At 35.1% G+C, this 9331-nt stretch overlaps 1 non-coding gene across 1 annotated transcript; it reads left to right on the top strand.

Annotated features, from left to right (window-relative positions):
• Positions 1-6243: 6243 nt before the first annotated feature.
• Positions 6244-6347, top strand: LOC112787870 (small nucleolar RNA R71). The gene has a single exon (XR_003195257.1). It is a non-coding gene; the product is annotated as a small nucleolar RNA R71 (small nucleolar RNA).
• The last annotated feature ends 2984 nt before the right edge of the window (positions 6348-9331 follow it).

Here is a 9331-nt window from a genome sequence, read left to right as displayed (position 1 = left end):
TCAAAAAAATGTCAACCTCATTGTTATCCTGGAGCTCTTCAATAGTGCATCTTCTAGTTAAACGCATGAAATCATCTTCCAAGGAGACAACTTTACCCTCATTTGTGATAAACAGTGGCTGGGTACCATTGACACCTTGCTCAATCATACTAACAAAAAAAATGATGCAAGTACATGTACTTGTTACTCCAGATTAATTATAACTAAGGAACAGAAAGAAAAACACCAAAATAAACCATGCTAACCTCTGCCTGAATTCAACAACTTCAGGAATATCAGGATTAAATAACATTTGAGTGGCATACATCACATTTTGGAGACCTACTTGACCTACACAGCAATACCGAAAGAGTCTAGCAAAGTTCATGGGAGACAACTGGTGCAAAATTTATAACCCACAAACTAACCGACAAGTGCACCGGGTCGTACCAAGTAGTACCTCAAGTGAATGAGGGTCGATCCCACGAGGATTGATGGACTAAGCAACAATGGTTGATTAATTTACTTAGTTAGACAAATAGAAAAGAGTGTTTGGTATTCAAAAGCATTAAACAGTAATTCAGAAATTAAAACAGCAAGCAGTAAATTGATGAGAATAATATATGAAGAACAGTTAAGGTTTCAGAGATATCTATTTTCCAGATTAACTTTTCTTACTAACTATTTTAATCATGCAAGATTCAATTCATGGCAAACTATATATGACTAAGCCCTAATTCCTTAGACCTTCTTAGTCTACTCTAACTTTCATCAACTGCCAATTCTTTGGTCACTTAATTCCAATTAGAGGATCAAGTTCAATTCTAGTTTATGTGCCACAAAAATCCTAATTACCCAAATATAAGAGGATTATATGTCACGTATCTCCTTAAGTCCAGATAATTAGAAATTTAGGAGAATTTGTTTTCAAACTGTTGTTCAAGTAAAGAGCTTTTCCAAGTTATAAAAGAACTCAATTAGAAAAAGGGTCATACTTCCGTTTCACCCAAATTCATAAAATAAAGAACGAAAATAATTCTTGAAATATAAATTAGTACATGAATTAAAATAGAAAAATAATAGTATCAATCCATACAATAGACAGAGCTCCTAACCTTAACAATGGAGGTTTAGCTGCTCATGGTTCAGAGAGAAAACTAGGATTCTGTAAAATTGTAAATTGCGGAATAAGGTCCAAGAGAAGAAGAGAAGAGCCCGAAGGGCTGATTCTTTTCCCTTTTATATCTAATCCTAATTAATGTAAAATATATTTTCTAAAATTAAAATAATATATTTTCCTATTTTAAAATAAAATACAAATTTAATCAAAATTACTTAATCATTCGTGCAAGCTCTTGGGCATATCTGGGGACCACTTGAGATGTTGAGGTCCACGCTGAACTTGACTTTCCCCAAGTTCAGCGTGGAGAAGGCAGTGTGGTTTTATGTGCATCCCTTTGAGTCCACGTTGAACTTGGCTTTTCCCAAGTTCAACATGGGATGTGGCGTGTGCTTTCCTAGGAGTTTTCAAGTCCACGCTGAACTTGGCAGGGGCCAAGTTCAACGTGGAGTGGGCAGAGTTTGCTGTAAAAGAAGTGTGCACTATTATACATCGTTGGAAAGCTCTGAAAGTTAGCTTTCCAATGTCACTAAAACCACGCCAATTGGACCTTTGTAGCTCAAGTTATTTTTGGTTAAGTGCAAGAAGGTCGGGGTTGACAGCATCATCCGCTTTCTTCCCTTTCTGCTACAAAACTCCGTCAAATCTATCCAAATGCTACCTGAAATCAATAGAATTGTACACAACTCAAAGTAGCATCCATAGTGGCTAAAAGGTATTTAAATTTTGATTAAAATCAATATTTTGAATGCAAATTCACTAGGAAAATATAGAGAAGATGCTCACGCATCACAACACCAAACTTGAATTGTTGCTTGTCCTCAAGCAACCAAAATAAGTGCATAATTAAGATGTGAATTTGCATGAGAAGTGAGAGTTTAGTCATGCTCAAGTCTATTCTTAAAGTGGGGTTTATTCATTGTAACTCTAAACAGTTTTGGCATCTCACTCTCCTTTGAATCAAAGGAATGTCAGTGTTATTTGAAATTAGAATTCGGATCATATTATGAATTCTCTGAGCTTTATACTCCACTTTAATCCTTAAATACAGCAAAATTTAGTTTAAATCTCTTTTCTTTGGTGCTTTGCACCTTGAGCATAGCCGTGACTTCAAATGTTTTGTCTCAAGCTTTACTTGACACAGAAACACCACAAGCACTTGATTGGGGAACTCTTTCTAAGTTATGATTGCTCTTTCAGTTTTTTCGAGACAGTGGTGCTCAAAGCCTTTGGCATACTCTGCTGAATGCATTTGGTCATGACCCTAAATATTAAGTCTCAAGGGTTACTTGAAACAAGAATACCACAAGCATATGACTAGGAAAACAACTCTTTGAGCTTTTAATTATTTCAGACTCCCTGGTCATTGATGCTCAGAGTCTTGGACTTGCTTTTATGCTTATTTTGTTGTCTCTTTTGCTTTAAGGATTAAATTTTTTGTTTATTTCAGAGAAGTCATAATAATTCTCTAAATTCCTGTTTCTCATACATCAACATCTCTTGATTCAAATTCAAACATGCACTATTCATGTCATTCATTCAGAATTACAATTAATACCACCACATTTAAGTAAATAAGATTAATCTTAAATATAAACCCACTCTTTTCATGCATTATATCACTTCTTTCTTTTCTTTTGATTTCAAGCTTAGTGAGCAATACATGAGACATTCTTTCAGAATAAAAAAATCAAATAACAAAATAAACAGTAAATTAAACTAGAACCTAGGAATTGAAATAAAAACTGATCATGCAATCACAAAAAAAAACAAAAAAACAGGAACCTAACATAATAAGAACGAAAGAAAATATAGAACGAAAGGAACTCAACCACCTCAATTATTCTAGTGGCCGTCTCATTCTTTAGGCTGTGCTCCTCTGTGAAGATGATTCATCTCCCTTTGGTGCCATTGAAATAAACAGAAAAGCTATGAGCGAAGCGACAACACCAAACTTAAAAGTTTATTTGTCCTCAAGCAAAGAAAATTTGAAAACAGGGAGGGACATAAAAAGTGCACGGAGGAGTAAAAATAAAAATTATTACAAAAAAAGAGGATAAAAGGATAAAAAAAGGTTAAAATATTGAAAATATATATTATTTTTTTTATTTTGTATTGTTTTATGTTTTAATTTTATATGTTTTAATTTTTTTTGTTTATATATATATATATATATATATATATATATATATATATATAATAGGGGATTAATATGAGGTTGGGGAATGGGAATAGGGTTACGGGATGGATATGGGGGAAAGACAAAAGTACAAAAGAGAAAGAATCTTGTAAAAGAAAAGGCTCCCACCTGAACTTGCAACAGATCAAGTTCGGCGTTAACTTTGCTTGGTTTTGATGCGTTCCCTTTGTACGTCGTTCACAACGCTGAATTTAGGATTTCTCAAGTTCAGTGTGGGCTCTTAACTCAACTACATGCCATTTACGTCATTCACCACGCTGAATTTGGAAAATTCCAAGTTCAACGTGGACCTGGCAGAGATTAACCTTTTCTAGAGTGGGCATAAATTTTTTTAAATGTCCGGTTCCAGTTCTAAAATTTTTATATGATCAAACACATGTAAAACAAAGAAAAAACAGTAAAAACTCAATAAAAAAATCAAATAAATAATATAATCAACGCAACAGAAAAATAACTAAGGATACGAAATTATCGGGTTGCCTCCCGACAAGAGCTTCTTTACCATCACTAGCTTGACGGTCAGCTCCTCTAAGGAGGAGGATCATAAGGGCTTAGCTCTTCGCCCCTCACTGTGAATCTTCTCCCTGTGTCCCCATAACGTAGCTCAACAAGCTCCAGAGAGAGGATTCTGTTTACTATATAAGTCCACACTAGATTGTTAGTCAACACTACCTTCATCCCTAGGGAGAAATCTTTAGTGAGGATCTTTTTGTTTCTTCATCCTCTGGGTACTTTCTTCTTTTTAGGAACCTTCTCCTTGGTGGATGATGCATTCCCGACACCAAACTTAGGTTTGATGTCAGGAGAAATTTTATTGATTGTCACCAAAGGAGGTTTGAGCTGCAGATTCTGCTGTGCATCATCAGGGGGTTCTTGAAGGTTTGGATTAATAAGCTCAGTCTGCATGCACCTCTCTTCTTCACCTGCTGAATGTATATCTTTGAAGACATGAAAGACCAGTTGCTCGTTATGCACTCTAAGCACTAATTCACCTGCTTCTACATCAATTAGAGCTCTCCCAGTGGCTAGGAATGGTCTTCCTAGAATTATAGAGACATTCTCATCCTCCCCTGTGTCAAGAATCACAAAATCTGCTGGAAGGAAAAACTTACCCACTTTGACCAGGATATTCTCCACTAATCTATATGCCGGCTTTATAGATTTGTCTGCCATCTGTAATGCTATCCTTGTGGGTTGTGCCTCTTGGATTTGCAGCTTCTTCATCACAGACAGGGGCATTAAATTGATGCTTGCTCCCATATCACATAACGCTTTTTTAAAGGTTGTGCTCCCAATGGTGCATGGAATTTGAAAGCTCCCTGGATCTGGCATCTTCCTTGGCAAATTATTCTAAATTATGGCACTACATTTCTTAGTCAAGACCACTGTCTCATCTCCCTTTAAAGGCTTCTTCTTTGACAACAACTCCTTCATGAATTTGACATAGAGAGGCATTTGCTCCAAAACCTCAACAAAAGGAATATTGATTTGCAACTTTCTGAAGACTTCCAAGAACTTTGAAAACTGCTTGTCCTTGCTCTTCTTTTGAAGTCTCTGAGGATATGGCATTTTAGGCTTGTACTCACGAGCCTTTGGCAATGTAGGATAAGTGTCAAGAGAGTCTGGGAATGGGTTGTTCGCACGCTTTGGAGGGACGTGCTCTACTTCTTCCTTCTTCTCCTCTGGAGCTTCTTTTTCAACTGGCTCCTCATTAACTTGTGCTTCCATACTTGCCACTTGTCCACTTATCAAGGTGATAACCTTACATTCCTCTCTTGGATTTGGAATTGTGTTGCCAGGAAGGCTATTAGTAGTCCTCTGATCAATTTTATTAACTTTTGTGGCTAATTGACCCATCTGAATCTCCAAGTTCTTGATTGATGCTCTGGTTTCCTGCCTAAAACTTGCCAATATTGCTTCCAAATCATTGTTCTGCTGGGGCTGAAAGTTGCTTGCTGAGATGACTGAAACTGGTGGTTACTAAAATTATTCTGTTGAAAACTACCCTGAAAATTATTATTAAAATTCTGTGGCCTCTGAGGTTGCTCTCTCTACCCAAAATTTGGGTGATTTCTCCACCCCTGATTGTAGGTCTTAGAGTATGAATCATTATTGGGGTTTCTAGGAGCATTCCCCATAAAATTGACCTGTTCAGTGAAAGATTGAGCATAAACATAATTCTCATTTTGCATAGATTTACCTGTCATGTCATAAGGGACCTCTTGATGTGCATTCTGAGTGTTGACAGCTGAAACTTGCATTCCACTCAACTGTTGAGTAAGGAGATTTATTTGCTGAGACATAAGTTTGTTCTGAGCAAGAAGAGTATTAACAGCTTCCACTTCTAACACGCCTCTCTTCTGAGAGGTTTCAGAGTGCAAAGGATTCCTGTTAGAAGAATATAAGTATTGGTTGTTAGCAACCAACTCAATAAGCTCAATAGTAATTTGGGTGATTTCTCCACCCCTGATTGTAGGTCTTAGAGTATGAATCATTATTGGGGTTTCTAGGAGCATTCCCCATAAAATTGACCTGTTCAGTGAAAGATTGAGCATAAACATAATTCTCATTTTGCATAGATTTACCTGTCATGTCATAAGGGACCTCTTGATGTGCATTCTGAGTGTTGACAGCTGAAACTTGCATTCCACTCAACTGTTGAGTAAGGAGATTTATTTGCTGAGACATAAGTTTGTTCTGAGCAAGAAGAGTATTAACAGCTTCCACTTCCAACACGCCTCTCTTCTGAAAGGTTTCAGAGTGCAAAGGATTCCTGTTAGAAGAATATAAGTATTGGTTGTTAGCAACCAACTCAATAAGCTCAATAGTCTCCTCTGGTGTCTTCTTCATGTGCAAAGAACCACCTGCGGAATTATCTAAGCGCATCTTGGACATTTCACATAAGCCCTCATAAAAGATATCCAGTTGAGTCCATCTAGAGAACATGTCTGGAGAGCATTGCCTAGTCAGTAGCTTGAATATCTCCCAAGCTTCATAAAAGGTCTCACCATCTTTCTGTTTGAAAGTCTGAACCTCCACCCTTAACTTAGTCAGCTTTTGAGGTGGGAAAAATTTAGTCAGAAATCCAGTGACAACCTTGTCCTAAATATCCAAACTCTTCTTGGGTTGGGAATCTAACCATAGTTTTGCTCTATCCTTCACAGCAAACGAGAAGAGCATGAGTTTGTATACCTCAGGATTCACTCCATTGGTCTTCACTGTATTACAAATTTGCAGAAAATCAGAGATAAATTGATTTGGGTCTTCCTGAGGGAGCCCATGATATTGGCAATTTTGTTGCACAAGAGTAACTAGTTGTGGCTTCAACTCAAAGTTGTTTGCAGCTATAGGAGGCACCACAATACTTTTGCCATAAAGATCTACATTAGGAGCAGTGTAAGAGTCAAACACTCTTCTAGGTTGCTCATTCCCAGCTGAATTTGCCACATTGGCATTAACAGCATTATTATGATCCATAGTGGACTCTGCAGCCTTGTACAGTCTTGCTTGTTGCAAACGCCGCCTAAAAGTCATTTCAGGTTCAGGATCAAGGTCTAAAAGAGGTTCCTTGTCTCTGTTCCTGCTCATAAATAGACAGAAAACAAAGAAAAGTGGAAATCTCTACGTCAAAGTGCAGAGAATTCCCAATGAGATAACCTGTGTAAAAGAAATAAAATAAAGCAACTAAATAAAAAAAATTAAAACCTTCGAAATAGTTTTATTTTTTTTATTTTTTTATAAAAAATATAAATAGGTAAATTAAAATAAAATTATTAGGCGACACCAAACTTAATTTCAGAAAATAAAAAAAATAATTGAGCAAAAATTCAAGAGTTAAAGCTAAAATTTAAATAAGACTAAAAAATAGAAAAATAAAAATAAAAAAATGAATATATAAAGAAAGAAAATAAAAATGAAATAAAAAAAAAGTAAATAAAAAAAAGAACGAAAGAAAATTTGAAAAGAAATAAAAAATGGATTAAATAAAACTAATAAAATAAAAACAAATAAGGAAAGAAACAATACGGAAGTGAAATAAAAAATAAAAAAAAAAAAGAAACGAAAGTAAAAGAAAATAAAAAGAAAACGGGGTGGGGGAAGGGGTGAACGAGAATAAAGAAAGAAAAAAGAACAATTAAAAATTGAAAATGAATAATGCTAAAAAAAAATTTAACTAAAGTAAAAATTATCTAATCTAAGTAATCAAACAATTAATAGTTGTTAATTACAGTCAATTCTCAGCAATGGCGACAAAAAATTGGTGCAAAATTTATAACCCATAAACTAATCGGCAAGTACACCGGGTCGTATCAAGTAGTACCTCAAGTGAATGAGGGTCGATCCCACGAGAATTGATGGATTAAGCAACAATGGTTGATTAATTTACTTAGTTAGACAAACAAAAAAGAGTGTTTGGTATTCAAAAGTATTAAATAGTAATTCAGAAATTAAAACAGCAAGCAGTAAATTGATGAGAATAATATATGGAGAACAGTTAAGGCTTCAGAGATATCTATTTTTCGGATTGACTTTTCTTATTGACTATTTTAATCATGCAAGATTCAATTCATGGCAAACTATATATAACTAAGCCCTAATTCCTTAGACCTTCTTAGTCTACTCTAACTTTCATCAACCGCCAATTCTTTGGTCACTTAATTCCAATTAGAGGATGAAGTTCAATTCTTGTTTATGTGCCACAAAAATCCTAATTACCCAGATATAAGAGGATTATATGTCACGTATCCCGTTAATTCCAGATAATTAGAAATTTAGAAGAATTTGTTTTCAAACTGTTGTTCAAGTAAAGAGCTTTTTCAAGTTATACAAGAACTCAATTAGAAAAAGGGTCATACTTCCGTTCCACCCAAATTCATAAAATAAAGAACGAAAACAATTCTTGAAATATAAATCAGTACATGAATTAAAGTAGAAAAATAGTAGTATCAATCCATACAATAGACAGAGCTCCTAACCTTAATAATGTGATTAAGTGTAATTTATTTATATGTAATTAAAAAATAATTGAATACTATGTACAGTAAAAAATTAATATTATTGAAAGATAAAATTAAATTAAAATTTATTTTTATGTATCGTTTTTGTCCCTAACTTTTTCGTCTTATTTAAGTCCCTAACGTTTCAAAATTGTCTCAATTTTGTCCCGCCGTCAATTCTGTTAATGGATCCCTAACGGCAGGACAACATTGAATCAATTTTGAAACGTTAGGGACTTAAATAGAACGATTGAAATGTTAGGGACAATTTTGGGATTTACTCCAAACATTGGAGACAAAAACAATACTTTACTCCTTTTATATCTAATCATAATTAATGTAAAATATATTTCCTAAAACTAAAATAATATCTTTTCCTATTTTAAAATAAAATACAAATTTAATCAAAATTACTTAATCATTCGTGCAAGCTCTTGGGCGTATACGGAGACCACTTGAGATGTTGAGGTCCACACTGAACTTGGCTTTTCCCAAGTTCAACGTGGAGAAGGCAGTGTGGTTTTGTGCGCATCCCTTTGAGTCCACGCTGAACTTGGCTTTTCCCAAGTTCAGCGTGGGATGTGGCGTGTGCTTCCCTGGGAGTTTTCAAGTCCACGCTGAACTTGGCACCGTGGAGTGGGTAGAGTTTGCTGGAGAAGAAATGTGCACTATTATACATTGTTAGAAAGCTCTGGAAGTTAGCTTTCCAATGTCGCTAAAACCATGCCAATTGGACCTCTGTAGCTCAAGTTATTTCTGGTTAAGTACAAGGAGGTCAGGGTTGACAGCATCATCCGCTTTCTTCCCTTTCTGCTACAAAACTTCGTCAAATCCATCCAAATGCTACCTGAAATAAATAGAATTGTACACAACTCAAAGTAGCATCCATAATGGCTAAAAGGTATTTAAATTTTGATTAAACTCAACAATTTGAATGTAAATTCACTAGGAAAATATAGAGAAGATACTCACGCATCAACAACACATAGAGTAGTAATAAGAAAATGTAGAGAAATTAAACAATGTACCCCTAAA

The sequence above is a fragment of the Arachis hypogaea genome, chromosome 20 (genome assembly GCF_003086295.3).
Source record: "Arachis hypogaea cultivar Tifrunner chromosome 20, arahy.Tifrunner.gnm2.J5K5, whole genome shotgun sequence".
Taxonomy (NCBI): Eukaryota; Viridiplantae; Streptophyta; class Magnoliopsida; order Fabales; family Fabaceae; genus Arachis; species Arachis hypogaea.
Note: the sequence above shows the minus strand (reverse complement) of the source record. Positions and strands in the feature narration are given on the sequence as shown.